Genomic DNA, 17,789 nt, shown 5'->3' with positions numbered 1-17,789 from the left:
AACTACTTTTTATTATATTCCTTAATTTTATTTTTCTTATATATTGATAAAAACTCACAGCTTATATAAGCAATTTAACAAAATTTTAGAATTACCTTTGGGAAACAAACAGAAACAAAACAAAAATAAACATTTCCTTACTTTTCAGCAAATCAAATCTAATACACATTTTACATTGACTAAAAGAGAGTGAAGTTTGTGTTTTCAAAATGCAGCAAATTGAATTAAATTTTAAGAGAATTAAATATATTTTCTAAAACTACTGAGCCAGATGAAAACAAAGAACCCCTTCCACTACCTACAAGATTCTCATATGTTTTCAGACCATGAAAGATCATATGCTGTAAGATTTTTCCTTAATCACCACACACACACACACACACACACACACACACACACACACACACACACACGTCTTGTTCCCCTCCAGTATTCTATACTGGTTCTGTTTTGGGAGGTATCATTGACTATTTAACCTGTAACTTTCAGATATGAGAACTCACACTTGAACTGCATCATATGGTGAGTATAGCTTCAAGTAGGAGGTATAATTTGTTTGGAACTTTAAAAATGTATCAGTTTTTTGTTTTTTTTGTTTTTTTATTTATTTATTTTTGGCTGTGTTTGGTCTTCGTTTCCGTGCAAGGGCTTTCTCTAGTTGTGGCGAGCGGGGGCCACTCTTCATCGTGGTGCGCGGGCCTCTTACTGTCGCAGGCTCTCTTGTTGCGGAGCACAAGCTCCAGATGCGCAGGCTCAGTAGTTGTGGCTCACGGGCTTAGTTGCTCCAAGGCATGTGGGATCTTCCCAGACCAGGGCTCAAACCCGTGTCCCCTGCATTGGCAGGCAGATTCTCAACCACTGCGTCACCAGGGAAGCCCAAAATGTATAAGTTTTAAACAAGGAGATATTAGAAAAGAGAGAATGAATTAAAGAAAACAAAGCATTACAGAAATCACAGGACATATCAGGGCAAGAGGAAGTAATCCAGTTTGACTCATGTATAAGTCAGGCGAAATGTATTAATGAAGGATAGAGACCATGGCGTGAAGATCCTTGAATGCAAACTCTCCACTCTATACCTAAAAACTTAACTATACTTACACTGATTTTTACATCATTTCTTTCAGACTCCAAAAGAAAAAAATGTAATACTCTCTCCATGTATGAACAAATGCTTCATCTAGGTATTGATCACATCTGACCACTTCCAGAATCTTGTTTTATTAGCTATTCCCTATTTTTCTTATATTTTAGCCCTCTATTTGTCTACCAGCTTGTTTCTTCACAAATTATATTCATGCAGAGGTCACCATCCAGGATACTAATTGCCAAATCCAATCGATTTGTCTGAGTTGTCTTCTCAGTTAATCACTCTGCAGGATTTGACACTAAACTATTCTATTCCTAAAAATCGTTCAGTTCTTGTGATACATGGCACTATTCTCCCCATTCCTTTTTTTAAATTTCAACTATCATTTATTTAAATATGTATATATATATATATATATATATATATATATATATATATATATATATGCCTCCTTGGAAGGAACACTGGTAAACCAACTAGTGTCATGCTTGCTTTGAATCTCTGCTTTCCTTCCCTGGGAGGGGTAGAGGGTTGAACATCATTCAAACTACGTTATTTAACATCAGAGAAATCAACAACACTCCCAGCTCACTCCCTCCTCACCAGAGTCATAATCGGACACCATTTTACTCCTCTTGCCTCCAATCCAGTGTACTGCGCGGGTAAAGCTGCTGCCTTTTTTTTTTTTTTTTTTTTTTTGCGGTACGCGGGCCTCTCACTGTTGTGGCCTCTCCCGCTGCGGAGCACAGGCTCCGGACGCGCAGGCTCAGTGGCCATGGCTCACGGGCCCAGCCGCTCCGTGGCGTGTGGGATCTTCCCGGACCGGGGCAAGAACCCGTGTCCCCTGCATCGGCAGGCGGACTCTCAATCACTGCGCCACCAGGGAAGCCCGCTGCTGCCCTTTCTTTACTCACATTCTGGGCTCCACACTTTACAGTTAGCCTCATCATGCTGGTAGGAGAACTGTTAACAGACTTCCTAAATCTGGCTGGTAGCACTCAAAGCATCTTCAACATGTATCCTTTGCACCAGTTGTAACACAGTGGGCTAGGAAGCAACAGGCTCAACCCTGGGGCCAAGCATGTTCACACTCTTCTCCCCTGGGTCGTGCTTCCAGCGTGGAGCTGAGGGAGGCATGGTGGCTTCAAAGGAGCATGGTGGGGCGGGGCCCGGGCCACACCTGCCGCCTGCATTTGTGGTCAGAGAAAAACCTTCTTGACCACAATCACCGCCATCTGACTCTGGGAAAAAGCAACAAGTTTTCACATCTCAACAGTAAGTGAATCTCAGCTCTACAGCTCAAATTGACAGCATTAAAGTCTACTTTCTTCTTGAAGAAATAGTAAGCTACCAGCTGTTGGTGAGGGATTGGGGTAGGTAGGGCATATGAAGCAGCTGCGAAAAAAACCCAAATCAAACTTTTCATTACGCGGCTGGCCAAGCTCAGGGCCATCCCACTGTCTCTGCGCAGAGCTGGAAGGCAAGTGACTCTCCGTCCCTGCCAGTGGGCCCCATGACAGGGCCTCAGCTGAGCCCAGCATGTCCCTGGCAGGTGAGTGAAGGGACACGTTACAATAGGAGGCCCAGCTCCTGTCGATTCTCACCTGCCCCCACTTGCCTTTCCGCTGACAGGATGGCCAAGCCCGGGTTGCCTAATCTATCACGAGGCCCGGCTCCTCCAGAACATCTTGAGCCTTTAGAACATGGTCAAATTGGATTCTACACATTCACTTAAATAGTAAAAGTAAAATTTGGAAGAATGAAGATGCTGACACAGTAGCACAACATGGTTTTGGTTTAAGAGCAGCTTAAAAATGAACAAAAAGGAAACCTTTCATGCAGACACATCAGGTGGCATAAAACAATCGGCAATTTAATACCGTGGGAGCACGCTTAGCCATTCTCTCACTCTCCACTTGCGGGCCTGACTGTGCCCCAAGGGCAGCATTGGCTCTAGGGTCACAGCTCCAAGCCTCTGGCCCCCGGGCAAAAGCCCTTTCTCACCATCCTCCAGCTGACCCCTCCTAAAGAAAAGCCCAGGTCTCAAAAGAATGACCAATGCAGGTGCCCTCCGTACAGCACTTAACTACCACTTTCACTCCCTCCCCAACCAGTTGAGATATAAGATGTCATCTGATTGGAATATGAAAATTAAAGCATTTCTCTAATAACACAGTACCATTGATGATATCTCCATAGATTTTCTAGTCCAAATGTGTGTAAATATATAATAAACTATATGAGTATATAATATATATAATTTCTATATATTTCTATAAATTTTATATATATATATATGATACTTTCTATCGCCATGACCACGCCATCCCAAGCCTCAAGGCAGTGTACAGATCGTAGCAAAGCCTGGGAGCCTCTCCTCGCAGGGTGCATGGGGCTCACTTCATAAGCCGCACAGCAGTCCAGTCTGTCTTTTCATCAGTCCTCCTCTCTTCTCTTCGCTTCAGCTTGGTTTTATGCAAACAATGACTCTGATGGATTTGCACTTGTGCTAGTGCTTGGGAAAGGTCCATGCAGGAATGGGCACAGTCACATGATGAGTAAGATGGCATCATCCCCCAAAATAAACTAAAACAAAACAAAAATTAAAAAAAAACAGAACAGGACTAGAAAACTCAATTTTTTGGATATATCTAGAAAAGGGGACAAGAACAGTAGTCGTTTGTTCTCCCCATGGAGACAGGAATGAAGAGGGAGGAGGGGAGGGGGAGTTGATTTCTTCTGTTCACAATAGAACGGTTGGAGGGGATTCTTCGGAGTTTTTCAGGGGAGGGACCCAAATGTAGTGCCCAGACTGGTCCTCAATGATTTCTTTGATTTTGTTTTAAATCTCTTCCAGTGAGTCACCCTGTACAATGGCTGTGAAGTATTCTTCAAACTCCTGCTCCAGTTCCATGGCTTTGTCATAGGTCTTATTTGCTTGTTCATACCTCTGCCGTCAGTTCATTTCCATAAGCACTTCAATGGACTTGGGCTTGATGAAAATGGCAGTGGGATAAAGTTGTGACTGCTGCAGCCTCTTGATAGCATTGCCAGAAACATCTAAGATGCAGTGCTTGCCCCTCTCCCCAACTCCCTTCACTGACTAGATGCTGGTCCCATAGAGATGATCATTGAATTGGCCTGCCTCAATGAACTTGTCCTGAATATCCTTCTCCATCTGTTCTCAGGAGACCACAAAGTGGTAGTCTTGCCAATCCACTTCATCATCACGCTGAGGCCAGATAGTATGTTGTACACAAAATCCAAATTTATGCGGGAACTCCGAAATCAGGTCATCGTTGACTCTGTCCTTCATTGGGCCCAGGATGATGACAGGCCTTGCATAGTGAATTTCTTGCTGTGTCACTGGCTCATATGACAAAATAGCATCCTCCTGTCCTTTGGAACTGCTTTCACTGTCACTGGTGTTGGACGTCACTCCCTGTTACTGTACGCTGCTCTCCTATACCATGTTTTCTTTGCTCTTGTAAAATGAAAACTTTTGAGAGAGGCGGAAACTCTTTTTATGTTTTGTTTTGTTTTTTTGACATCTTTATTGGAGTATAATTGCTTTACAATGGTATGTTAGTTTCTGCTGTATAACAAAGTGAATCAGCTATACATATACATATATCCCCATATCCCCTTCCTCTTGTGTCTTCCTCCCACCCTCCCCATCCCACCCCTCTAGGTGGTCACAAAGCACCGAGCTGACCTCCCTGTGCTATGTGGCTGCTTCCCACTAGCTATTTATTTTACATTTGGTAGCGTATATATGTCCATGCCACTCCCTCACTTCGTCCCAGCTTACCCTTCCCCCTCACTGTGTCCTCAAGTCCATTTTCTACATCTGTGTCTTTATTCCTGTCCTGCCCCTAGGTTCTTCAGAACTATTTTTTTTTCTTTTTAGATTCCATACATATTTGTTAGCATATGGTATTTGTTTTTCTCTTTCTGACTTACTTCACTCTGTAAGACAGTCTCTAGGTCTATCCACCTCACTATAAATAACTCAATTTCGTTTCTTTTTATGGCTGAGTAATATTCCATTGTATATATGTGCCACATCTTCTTTATCCATTCATCTGTCAACGGACACTTAGGTTGCTTCCATGCCCTGGCTATTGTAAATAGTGTTGCAATGAACATTGTGGTACATGACTCTATTTGAATTATGGTTTTCTCAGGGTATATGCCCAGTAGTGGGATTTCTGGGTCTACGGCAGTTCTATTTTTAGTTTTTTAAAGAACCTCCACACTGTTCTCCATAGTGGCTGATGGACCTGCTACACACAATCATCCCCCTCCTGGCATGAAACTTCACGGTTTTCAGTAGAGCCCTTTCTTTCTTTTCCACCCTCTTCTTACTTCTTACTGATTTGCTCACTTTCTCCGTGTGGGGTCACCAGTCTCACCTGCCACCACTCATCATCAGAGGCGTTAATGACAGTAGAATGTCACCAAAGGAGAAGCTGAGGCCTTGGCTTGGCAGGCAGCGGTCCCAAGTCTGGTCATAATTAAACAAGGCCCTGACATACAAGGACCTCTTCTCACTCGTTTGCAGGGACCAACCCAGACCCAGAGCTCATGCTGCTGTTCATCATTTGCTCTTGCAAGTCATGTATCTTCGATTCAAAGCGACTGTATTCTGGTGCCAGGTGGGAGTCCAGGTCTAGTGCTGAGAAAGTGTCAGCTCAGGCCGGCCCCTCTGTCTCTCACGGAAGACCACGGACCTAAAGTGGGGCATGTCGGGGGAGGGGAGGAGGAGGGGGAGGGGGATAGGAGGAGGGGGAGGGAGGAGGAGGAGTTGCCTAAGCACACGAGGCAGGGTGGGGGGAGGAGGAAGGAGAGGAGCCCGCCACCCTCTGCCTCTCTCCCCATTCTTATATTGCTTCCTGACCACTTTTTTTTAGTCTCATTTGCTGTCCCCTCCAGGTCCCCCTTCGTGACTTACCATTAAGTGAATTGCAGTTACAAAAACAGAATATGTATTATGACCCATTTATGATATATTTGTATATATAAATATTTAAGAGTATGCAAGTACGAGTTGTGTCTGTGTAAGCTAGGTCTAAATATATATATATATATATATATATATATATATATATGTATCAAAATGTTAGTAGGCAATGGAGATATTCTGGGTGAATTTCACATTAATCATTTCTATAGTTTTTTAATGCTTTTGCAATTATCATGTATACATTTTAAAATTGGAGAGACAATTAAAAATTCACCAATATTTATGTGCTGTTTAATTATACTTGTATATTAATTATTCCCTCAAGCCCCAATTTTTTCCCCTGAATTACAGATCAGGATGACCATAGTCACACTCAACTCACTCCCCCATCTTTCTTCTGTGCCTCAACAGTACCCAAATCATACTTTTCTCTAGGTGAGTACTTTGCTGCAGCTATATCTTTATTTTATTCTCTTTTTTTAAATTTTATTTTACTTACTTTTTTATACAGCAGGTTTTTATTAGTTATCCATTTTATACATATTAGTGTATACATGTCAATCCCAATCACCCAATTCATCACACGAGCCCTACCCCCATGCCCACCATTTTCCCCCCATGGTGTCCATATATTTGTTCTCTACATCTGTGTCAATATTTCTGCCCTACAAACTGTTTCATCTGTACGATTTTTCTAGTTCCACATCTATGCATTAATATACGATATTTGTTTTTCTCTTTCTGACTTACTTCACTCTGTAAGACAGTCTCTAGATCCATCCACATCTCTACAAATGACCCAATTTCATTCTTTTTTTATGGCTGAGTAATATTCCATTGTGTATATGTACCACATCTTCTTTATCCATTCATCTCTTGATGGGCATTTAGGTTGCTTCCATGACCTGGCTATTGTAAATAGTGCTGCAATGAACATTAGGGTGCATGTGTCTTTTTGAATTATGGTTTTCTCTGGGTATATGCCCAGTAGTGGGATTGCTGGGTCATATGGTAATTCTATTTTTAGTTTTTTAAGGAAACTCCATGCTTTTCTCCATAGTGGCTGTATCAATTTACGTTCCCACAAACAGTGCAAGAGGGTTCTCTTTTCTCTACACCTTCTCCAGCATTTGTTGTTTGTAGATTTTCTGATGATGCCCATTCTAACTGGTGTGAGGTGATACCTCATTGTAGTTTTATTTGCATTTCTCTAATAATTACTGATGTTGAGCAGCTTTTCATGTGCTTCTTGGCCATCTGTATGTCTTCTTTGGAGAAATGTCTATTTAGGTCTTCTGCCCATTTTTGGATTGGATTGTTTGGTTTTTTTAATATCGAGCTGCATGAGCTGTTTATATACTTTGGAGATTAATCCTTTGTCCGTTGATTCATTAGCAAATATTTTCTCCCATTCTGAGGGTTGTTTTTTCGTCTTGTTTGTAGTTTCCCTTGCTGTGCAAAAGCTTTTAACTTTCATCAGGTTCAATTTGTTTATTTTTGTTTTTATTTCTATTACTCTAGGAGGTGGATCAAAAAAGATCTTGGTGTGATTTATATCAAAGAGTGTTCTTCCTATGTTTTCCCCTAAGCGTTTTATACTGTCCAGACTTACATTTAGGTCTCTAATCCATTTTGAGTTTATTTTTGTGTATGGTGTTAGGGAGTATTCTAATTTCATTCTTTTACATGTAGCTGTCCAGTTTTCCCAGCACCACTTATTGAAGAGGCTGTCTTTTCTCCATTGTATATTCTTGCCTCCTTTATCAAAAATAAGGTGACCATAGGTGCGTGGGGTTATCTCCGGGCTTTCTATCCTGTTCCACTGATCTATACTTCCATTTTTGTGCCAGTACCATACTGTCTTGATTAAGGTAGCCTTGTAGTATAGTCTGAAGTCAGGGAGTCTGATTCCTGCAGCTCCGTTTTTTTCCCTTAAGACTGCTTTGGCTATTCAGGGTTTTTGTGTCTCCATAAAAAATTTTAAGATTTTTTGTTCTAATTCTGTAAAAAATGCCATTAATAATTTGATACGGATTGCATTGAATCTGTAAATTGCTTTATAGTCATTTTTAGAATGTTAATTCTTCCTATCCAAGAACATGGTATATCTCTCCATCTATTTGTTTCATTTTTAATTACTTTCATGAGTGTCTTATAGTTTTCAGCATACAGGTCTTTTGTCTCCCTAGGTAGGTTTATTCCTAGATATTTTATTCTTCTTGTTGCAGTGGTAAATGGGAGTGTTTCCTTAATTTCCTGTTCAGATTTTTCATCATTAGTGTATAGGAATGCAAGAGATTTCTGTGCATTAATTTTGTATCCTGAAACTTTACCAAATTCATTGATTAGCTCTAGTAGTTTTCTGGTGGCATCTTTAGGATTCTCTATGTATAGTATCATGTCATCTGCAAACAGTGACAGTTTTACTTCTTCTTTTCAATTTGTATTCCTTTTATTTCTTTTTCTTCTCTGATTGAGGTGGCTAGGACTTCCAAAACTATGTTGAATAATAGTGGTGAGAGTAGACATCCTTGTCTTGCTCCTGATCTTAGAGGAAATGCTTTCAGTTTTTCACCATTGAGAATGATGTTTGCTGTGTGTTTGTCGTATATGGACTTTATTAAGTTGAGGTAGGTTCCCTCTATGCTCACTTTCTGGAGAGTTTTTATCATAAATTGGTGTTGAATTTTGTCAAAAGCTTTTTCTGCATCTATTGAAATGATCATATGCTTTTTCTTCTTCAATTTGTTAATATGGTGTATCACATTGATTGATTTGTGTATATTAAAGAATCCTTGCATCCCTGGGATAAATCCCACTTGATCATGGTGTATGATCCTTTTAATGTGTTTATTCTGTTTGCTAATATTTTGTTGAGGATTTTTTGCATCTATATTCATCAGTGATATTGGTCTGTAATTTTTTTTGTACTATCTTTGTCTGGTTTTGGTATCAGGATGATGGTAGCCTCATAGAATGAGTTTGGGAGTGTTCCTTCCTCTGCAAATTTTTGGAAGAGTTTGAGAAGGTCGGATGTTAGCTCTTCTCTAAATGTTTGATAGAATTCACCAGTGAAGCCATCTGGTCCTGGACTTCTGTTTGCTGGAAGATTTTTAATCACAGTTTCAATTTCATTACTTGTGACTGGTCTGGTCATATTGTGTATTTCCTCCTGCTTCAGGTTTGGAAGGATATAGCTTTCTAAGAATTTGTCCATTTATCCCAGGTTGTCCATTTCATTGGCATAGAGTTGCTTGTAGTAATCTCTTAGGATGCTTTGTATTTCTGTGGTGTCTGTTGTAACTTCTCCTTTTTCATTTCTAATTTCATTGATTTGAGTTCTCTCCCTCTTTTTCTTGATGACTCTGGCTAATGGTTTATCAATTTTGTTTATCTTCTCAAAGAACCAGCTTTAGTTTTATTGATTTTTGCTATTGTTTTCTTTGTTTCTATTTCATTTATTTGTGCTCTGATCTTTATGATTTCTTTCGTTCTACTAACTTTGGGTTTTGTTTGTTCTTCTTTCTCTAGTTCCTTTACTTTAAGGTTAGATTGAGATTTTTCTTTTTTCTTGAGGTAGGCTTTTACTGCTATAAACTTCCCTCGTAGAACTGCTTTCGCTGCATCCCATAGGTTTTGGGTTATCATGTTTTCACTGTCATTTGTCTCTAGGTATTTTTGATTTCCTCTTTGATTTCTTCAGTGATCTCTTGGTTATTTAGTAACGTATTGTTTAGCCTCCATGTGTTTGTGTTTTTTACCTTTTTTTCACTGTAATTGATTTCTAATCTCATAGTGTTGTGGTCAGAAAAGATGCTTGCTATGATTTCAATTTTCTTAAATTTACTGAGGCTTGATTTGTGTCCCAAGATGTGATCGATCCTGGAGAATGTTCCATGTGCACTTGAGAAGAAAGTGTAATCTGCTGTTTTTGGATGGAATGTCCTAAAAATATCAATTAAATCTATCTGGTCTATTGTGCCATTTATAGCTTGTGTTTCCTTAATAATTTTCTGTTTTGATGATCTGTCCATTGGTGTAAGTGAGGTGTTAAAGTCCCCCACTATTATTGTATTACTGTCGATTTCCTCTTTTATAGCTGTTAGCAGTTGCCTTATGTATTGAGGTGCTCCTATGTTGGGTACATATATATTTATAATTGTTATATCTTCTTCTTGGATTGATCCCTTGATCATTATGTAGTGTCCTTCCTTGTCTCTTGTAACATTCTTTATTTTAAAGTCTATTTTATCTGATATGAGTATTGCTACTCCAGCTTTCTTTTGATTTCCATTTGCATGGAATATCTTTTCCATCCCCTCAGTTTCAGCCTGTACGTATCCTTAGGTCTGAGGTGGGCCTTTTGTAGACAGCATATATATGGGTCCTGTTTTTGTATCCATTCAGTGAGCCTGTGTCTTTTGGTTGGAGCATTTAATCCATTCATGTTTAAGGTAATTATCAATATGTACGTTCCTATTACCATTTTCTTAATTGCTATGGGTTTGTTTTTGCAGGTCCTTTTCTTCTCTTGTGTTTCCCACTTAAGAGAAGTTCCTTTAGCATTTGTTGTACAGTTGGTTTGGTGGTGCTGAAATCTCTTAGCTTTTGCTTGTCTGTAAAACTTTTGATTTCTCTGTTGAATCTGAATGATATCCTTGTCGGGAAGAGTAATCTTGATTGTAGCTTCTTCCTTGTCATCACTTTAAATATATCATGCCACTCCCTTCTGGCTTGTAGAGTTTCTGCTGAGAAGTCAGCTGTTAACGTTATGGGAGTTCCCTTGTATGCTATTTGTCATTTTTCCCTTGTTGCTTTCAATAATTTTTCTTTGTTTTTAATATTTGTCAATTTGATTACTATGTGTCGTGACGTGTTTCTCCTTGGGTTTATCCTGTCTGGGACTCTCTGCACTTCTTGGACTTGGGTGGCTATTTCCTTTCCCATTTTAGGGAAGTTTTTGACTATAATCTCTTCAAATATTTTCTCGGGTCCTTTCTCTCTCTCTTCTTCTTCTGGGACCCTTATAATGCAAATGTTGTTGCGTTTAATGTTGCCTAAGAGGTATCTTACGCTGTCTTCATTTCTTTTCATTCTTTTTTCTTTATTCAGTTCTGTGGCAGTGAATTCCACCATTCTGTCTTCCAGGTCACTTATCTGTTCTTCTGCCTCAGTTATTCTGCTTCTGATTACTTCTAGTATAGTTTTCATTTCAGTTATTGTATTGTTCATCTCTGTTTGTTTGTTTTTTAATTCTTCTAGGTGTTTGTTCTTTAATTCTTTTAGGTCTCTGTTAAACAGTTCTTGCATCTTCTGAATCTTTGCCTCCATTCTTTTTCCAATGTTCCGTATCATCTTCACTAGCATTATTCTGAATTCTTTTTCTGGAATGTTGCCTATCTCCACTTCATTTAGTTGTTTTTCTGGGGATTTATCTTGTTCCTTCATCTGATACATAGTCCTCTGCCTTTCATCTTGTCTATATTTCTGTGAATGTGGTTTTGGTTCCACAGCCTCCAGGACTGTAGTTATTCTTGCTTCTGCTTTCTGCCCTCTGGTGGATGAGGCTATCCAAGAGGCTTGTGCAAGTTTCCTGATGGGAGGGACTGGTGGTGGGTAGAGCTGGGTGTTGCTCTGGTGGGCAGAGCTTAGTAAAACTTTAATCTGCTTGTCTGCTGATGTGTGGGGCTAAGTCCATCCCTGTTGGTTGTTTGGCCTGAGGTAACCCAACACTGGAGCCTACCTGGCTCTTTGGTGGAGCTAATGGCAGACTCTGGGAGGGCTCACGCCAAGGAGTCCTTCTCATAACTTCTGCTGTCAGTGTGCTTGTCCTCATGGTGAGACACAGCCACCCCCTGCCTCTGCAGGAGACCCTCCAACACTAGAAGATAGGTCTGGTTCAGTGTCCTACGGGGTCACTGTTCCTTCCACTGGGTCCCGATGCACACACTACTTTGTGTGTGCCCTCCAAGAGTGGAGTCTCTGTTTCCCCCAGTCCTATTGAAGTCCTGCAATCAAATCATGCTAGGCTTCAAAGTCTGATAATCTGGGAATTCCTCCTCCTGTTGCCAGATCCCCAGGTTGGGAAGCCTCACGTGGGGCTCAGAACCTTCACTCTAGTGGGTGGACTTCTGTGGTGCAAGTGTTCTCCAGTTTGTGAGTCACCCACCCAGCAGTTATGGGATTTGACTTTATTGTGATTGAGCCCCTCCTACCATCTCATTTTGGCTTCTCCTTTGTCTTTGGATATGGAGTATCTTTTTTGGTGAGTTCCAGTGTCTTCCTGTTGATGATTGTTCAGCAGTTGTGATTTTGGTGCTTTCGCAAGAGTGAGTGATCGCACATCCTTCTACTCCACCATCTTGAACCAATCTCCTATATCTTTACATATTTGTAATTCCCAAACTGGAAAGCTCCATGTATTATCTTGTTTATTCTCCTAGGGCCTATCATAGTGCTTTGTAAATAGAATATAGCTACTGAGTTGATTGAGTGAATAAACTAAAAGAATTATTCTTTATTTTGTATGGTTTAGGGAATTATTGATTTTTTTTTTTTTAGTTAATGAGTGACATGTTCAGATTTGTAATTTAAGGTTAATCTGGAAGTATATGAAAAGTGAAATGGAGGTGGAGCATTTAAAAGAAAGGAGGCAAGTATAAGGAATCACAGAAACTCTAGCCACCAATGAGAAAACCTTCCTGATGAAGTGGTACCTCCAAGGAATAAGAGAAAATATGCCCCACATTCCTTATACATTATAGCTTTTAAAGATGTACATCATTTTGTATGATGGCAGAGGTTGTCTAATTATTCTAAAATAAATATTTGCTGCCATCTTGTGGAAAAAATTTATACTTTATAACAATGTTTAAGCTTTGCAATACTTACTGAACCTGTAATTATCCATAGTCTTTAAAAATAATAATAAATTTCAACTTGGTTTTTTAAAAAGTTACTTTACCTTTTAAAAAATAATAAATTTCAACTTAACCCTTAACATTTAAAAGTATTCCTTCTTCTGCCTTCATGCAAACTGACTTTTCAATTTACATGGACTTTTTAATTTATATATTTTCTGGAGTCTAATTTTGTTTTGTTAATTGTAATATAAATATCTCTAAATTAATTTCTATATTTAAATTTGTTCAATTTTGCTCCAAATTCTACAAACTAAAGAAAAACATCAGCTACAAATTAATTATGAATTTACCACCTTTTAGCTCCTTTCTACTGAGTACATATCAGTTCATTCATTCAATTTATTTAATAAATATATACTGAGTGCCAGCCATAAAAAGGAACAAAGTTGGGTCATTTTTAGAGACATGGATGAATCTAGAGACTGTCATAGAGAGTGAAGTAAGTCAGAAAGAGAAAAACAAATATCGTATATTAACGCATACATGTGGAACCTAGAAAAATGGGACAGATGAACTGGTTTGCAGGGCAGAAATTGAGACACAGATGTAGAGAACAAACGTATGGACACCAAGGGGGGAAAGCGGTGGGGGAGGTGGGGATGGGGGTGTGCTGGATTGGGCGATTGGGATTGACATGTATACACTGATGTGTATAAAATTGATGCCTAATAAGGACCTGCTGTATAAAAAAATAAATTAAATTCAAAAAAAAGAAAATATATATATATATATATATATACTGAGTGCATATCTTGTGTCCGTCATTGTTCTAAGCATTCAGGATATGGTAGTGAATAAATAGACAAAAAGCTCTGCTTTCAAGGATTTTACATTTTAGTTAGATATATAAAGTGGATTTGTTTGTCTTGATGTTCTTTGAAAACATCTTTGTTATATACTATAACAAACTGCATAAAAGTTTCTAATTTTGAAGCAAGGAAGATATAAAAGAAACTATCTCTAAACTGGGATTTCTTCTTGGAAAAAAATGTAGTCTAGAATACTCCAATATTAGGACCATGCATATAAAATTTTTGAACTTAGAAACTGTAAGTCTTCGTGATTATTTCTGTATTTATAAGATGACATATTTCTGTATTTATAAGATGACATAAAAGATGGCTACAAATAAATGACTTAGCAACAAATTTTACAATTTTGATTAGTTTATTCAAATCTAAGCAAAATAAGTCATTTAGCGCTCACATGCATCATCTAAGTTGTCAAAGTTTAATGAAAATTGAAATTGTTTGGAAAGGCTTGCATTTTAGATGATGTAATGTAAAACTGTAATTTGATGGAAATGCCAGCAATTATTGCACAAGGAAATCATTCTTCCTAATTGACAACATCTTCAAACTTACAGCCTGTAAAATTATCTTTTCTTTTTCTATTAATAGAGCATGTAGTCCATAAAATTCTGAGATATGATGAATTTCATTTTTGAAGGTTTAATTTTTTTAAGAAAAGGTATTCAGTGAGAATGCACACATTTCAACATATTTCAATTTGTTTCAGTATGGGTCCTCTCCAAAAGCAGAGCTGGAGACAAAAGCTTATTAATAGACAGTCTATTTTAGGAAGTCACCTCAAAGAGGAGGAGTGGGAAACTGCAAAGAGAAGGAGAGAAAGAAAATTGAATCCTAGGATATCTTATTGAGCAGTATGATTATTGCAGTAAATAGTTGGCCTCAATCCCTCTAAGAAGCCTCATAGGATACATTTCAGATTTGTCCACTTGAGACACAGACTCAGGTGCACTTACCCACTAGTCCCCATCCAACACTTGGTCAGGGCTGCACCATTACATGTTTATTCCTACCACTTTCAGGTTTGGTAAGCATCAGAAGGGCTGACTGGATTCTCTTGGACATTTTATAATACATACTAGCAGCAGAGAAATCTGGGAATAGAGAACGAAAAGTATGTGATTCATTTGAAATGAGACATTAGGTTATATCCACAATGAGTAGAGTAAAATGATGGGCCAAGAGAATGTGAGGTGGGGCACAAAACATGTACAATTCTCACCTCTCATTTTATGATGCTGTTGAAACTAATAAGGACACCCTCTTAGGTGGGAATTTAAACAGTAAAAACAAATAAGTAAGAATTTATTATAAGAAAAAGTACTTTCCAAATTTGATATGAGAATTTAATAAATTATTTCCATCAGGATTGCAGTCTATATGGAAATTCAAATATGGGTAACACTATGAAAAGTTGTATTCTTCACAAAGCTCACACATGCTGAAGAGTATAAACATAAACCTATGTTTTTTAATATACAAAATTATCATTTCTAGTTTCTCTGATTATTTATATTTTATTTCCTCCTTTGTTTTGTAGGGATAAATTTCAATGTATTCTTGTTTGTAATCTTTGTTTTTTTAAATTGCAATTTTCAAAGGACTTCAAAAGCTGAAGGGTTTCTGGTAATCCAAATTTATAAACTGTTTCTGTTAAAGATGTTCAGCTTATTTTGAAAAAAACTAACCAAATTTTGGAAGAATCACTTACAAAATATGCAACACTATTGTAGGGCATTGATACTGGTTTACAAAGTAGTGAAATAAATTCAGGACATTTCTAAAAATGTGATTGATGCAGGGAAGCAAAAAGAAAAACAGGTACTGCTATGATTAGGTCTTTTTTTTCTTTCTTTCTTTTTGATTCAACATAGGCTTCACCACAAAAAAGAATTCAGTTGTTATTCCATGTAAAAAATATTTGCAAATTTTGACGATCAGATTTCTAATGTAATTCTTACACCATCACAGCATAAGTAAATAAAATTGTACGTGCACCATAACTAAGCCCAAGTACATTTCTGCTTCATAAATTTCTTAATCTGATAAGAACAGTTTGTGCCATGATGTTGTGCTCCAACAAAATTGGTATTCATATTGTTACCATCTAATCTTTTGTATAAAATGTGTATGTTATAATATTTAAAAGCTATGTTACCACTGCAAATTTCAAATACTTAAATATCTAGTCCTCAGATTCTTGTGATATGTGATATGAAAATATATACATAACCACAACTTTAGGCTATTCAGTAAAATAGCAGAATGATAAGACTACATAATTTATGAAATGGAGCTAAAGTATGCAAGGGCAAATTTATAGCCTTAAATTATTTCATCTGTGAACAAGGGGAAAAAAAGAAATTAAGGCTTTTAACCTTAAAAAAAGAAAAAAGAACAAATAAAATTAAGGAAAACAGGTGAAATAATAAGTGAAACAGAGCAGATAATAATTTAATAGAATTGAATAGAAAGCCCAGAAATAAACCAGAGTAGGTATACATGTGTGTGCATACACAGTATTACGGGAGTAGTTGATTCAACGGTCCTAAGTATAAAAGCACTGGGAAAAAAAAAAACACAAAGGAAAATATGCATAAATTTGATTGCATAAAAATTAAATATTGCTCTACTATCAAAAAATGATAAATAGAAAGGTCAACTATGAAATAAATATTTCAAAAATGTCTATTTTAATATTTTAAAATTATAAAAATCTATTCAAAACCAAAATAAAAATCTTTAGTTCTCCAAAAGATAAATGAGCAAAGGATATGAGGAGTGAATTCACAAAACAAAAGAAAGCAAAATTATTAGAAGTTACAGTATTTAAGGCTGGAAGGATGCTCTGAACCTAGGACTTTCATCTATTGCTGTTGGGAGTGTAAATTTGTATAATCTATCTGGAAAGTAGCATAGGTGTATATTTCATCTTAAATTTGTTCATATTATTTTACATAGAAATTCCACTTTCAAGGATCTAAGCTGAGAAAAAAGGAGATACAAATATTTGTATATAAGGATGTTAATCATATTATTATTTACAAAAGAAAAATATTGGAAGCCACATCTATGTGCAACAACAAAGAATGCCTATGTCATCTAAGAAAATATTGGTATTTGTGGCAGTAGGATTGAATACCATTTGGTCATGCTATTTCTGTAGAACATTTCAAAGTAAAAATAGTTTTCATTTACTGAGCACCTACCATGCACAAGGCAATGCACTAAAGAGCTTTACAAGTGATTTCCACACTTTGATTGATTTCCATGCTTTTAACACTAACAACATTTACATGATCTCTAAAGAATTATTATGATTTACATTTGACAGAAGAGAAAATTGAAGTCTAGACAGATTTCCTGAAATGATTAAAGTCTTTTAGGCACTATATTGCAGAGCTCAGATTTGAATCCCAGTCTGACTCCAAAGGTCCACTTCCCACTTTCAGCTATTCTACAGCACTGCTTTCATAGCATGGGAAAAATCTCAAGATACTATGTAATAGTTCGTGTGTGTTGGGGGGTAGGGAGGTGGGAGCTGGATTTAAAGGCTATATAAATTATGTGTGTTACCACCACAAAGTTTCTTGAACAGTTCCTGGTAGTCAGCACTGGAGTGTGGGAATGGACATGAAGTGTTGGGGGTGAAGTGGAATGCACTGTCTCTATACTTTCTTTTCTTACTAAGAATAATTTAAACTTCTGTAGACACTATGACTCCAGTTCTGTTTTTTTTTTTTTAACATTCATACCAATACTTGCCTGGGGGGAGGGGGGAACCACTGGAAATAATTTTATCAGTTATTTTAGTGATCTCAATACTTATTGCTGAGAAGTAGAATTATTGTTGATTTATTTTTCATACATTTCTATATTTTCAAATTATCTATTATAAGCATTTATTATTTTCTGATTGTAAAATGCTATAGTTGAAAAAAACTGACAATAAACATTAAAGCCATTTAAATGAGTTAGCTTACTGATAAACAGTGCAATGT

The 17,789-nt window shown here is 37.5% G+C and overlaps 1 pseudogene across 1 annotated transcript; it reads right to left on the bottom strand.

Moving 5' to 3' along the window:
• Window positions 1-2,137: 2,137 nt before the first annotated feature.
• On the bottom strand, window positions 2,138-5,694 carry LOC307190410 (disks large homolog 3-like; annotated as a pseudogene). The gene is made up of 4 exons: window positions 5,350-5,694; window positions 3,846-4,506; window positions 2,695-2,784; window positions 2,138-2,331 (listed from the first exon to the last, which is right to left on the bottom strand). The product of its transcript is annotated as a disks large homolog 3-like (transcript).
• Between the last annotated feature and the right edge of the window lie 12,095 nt (window positions 5,695-17,789).

Source organism: Stenella coeruleoalba, assembly GCF_951394435.1.
Source record: "Stenella coeruleoalba genome assembly, chromosome: 8".
Taxonomy (NCBI): Eukaryota; Metazoa; Chordata; class Mammalia; order Artiodactyla; family Delphinidae; genus Stenella; species Stenella coeruleoalba.
Note: the sequence above shows the minus strand (reverse complement) of the source record. Positions and strands in the feature narration are given on the sequence as shown.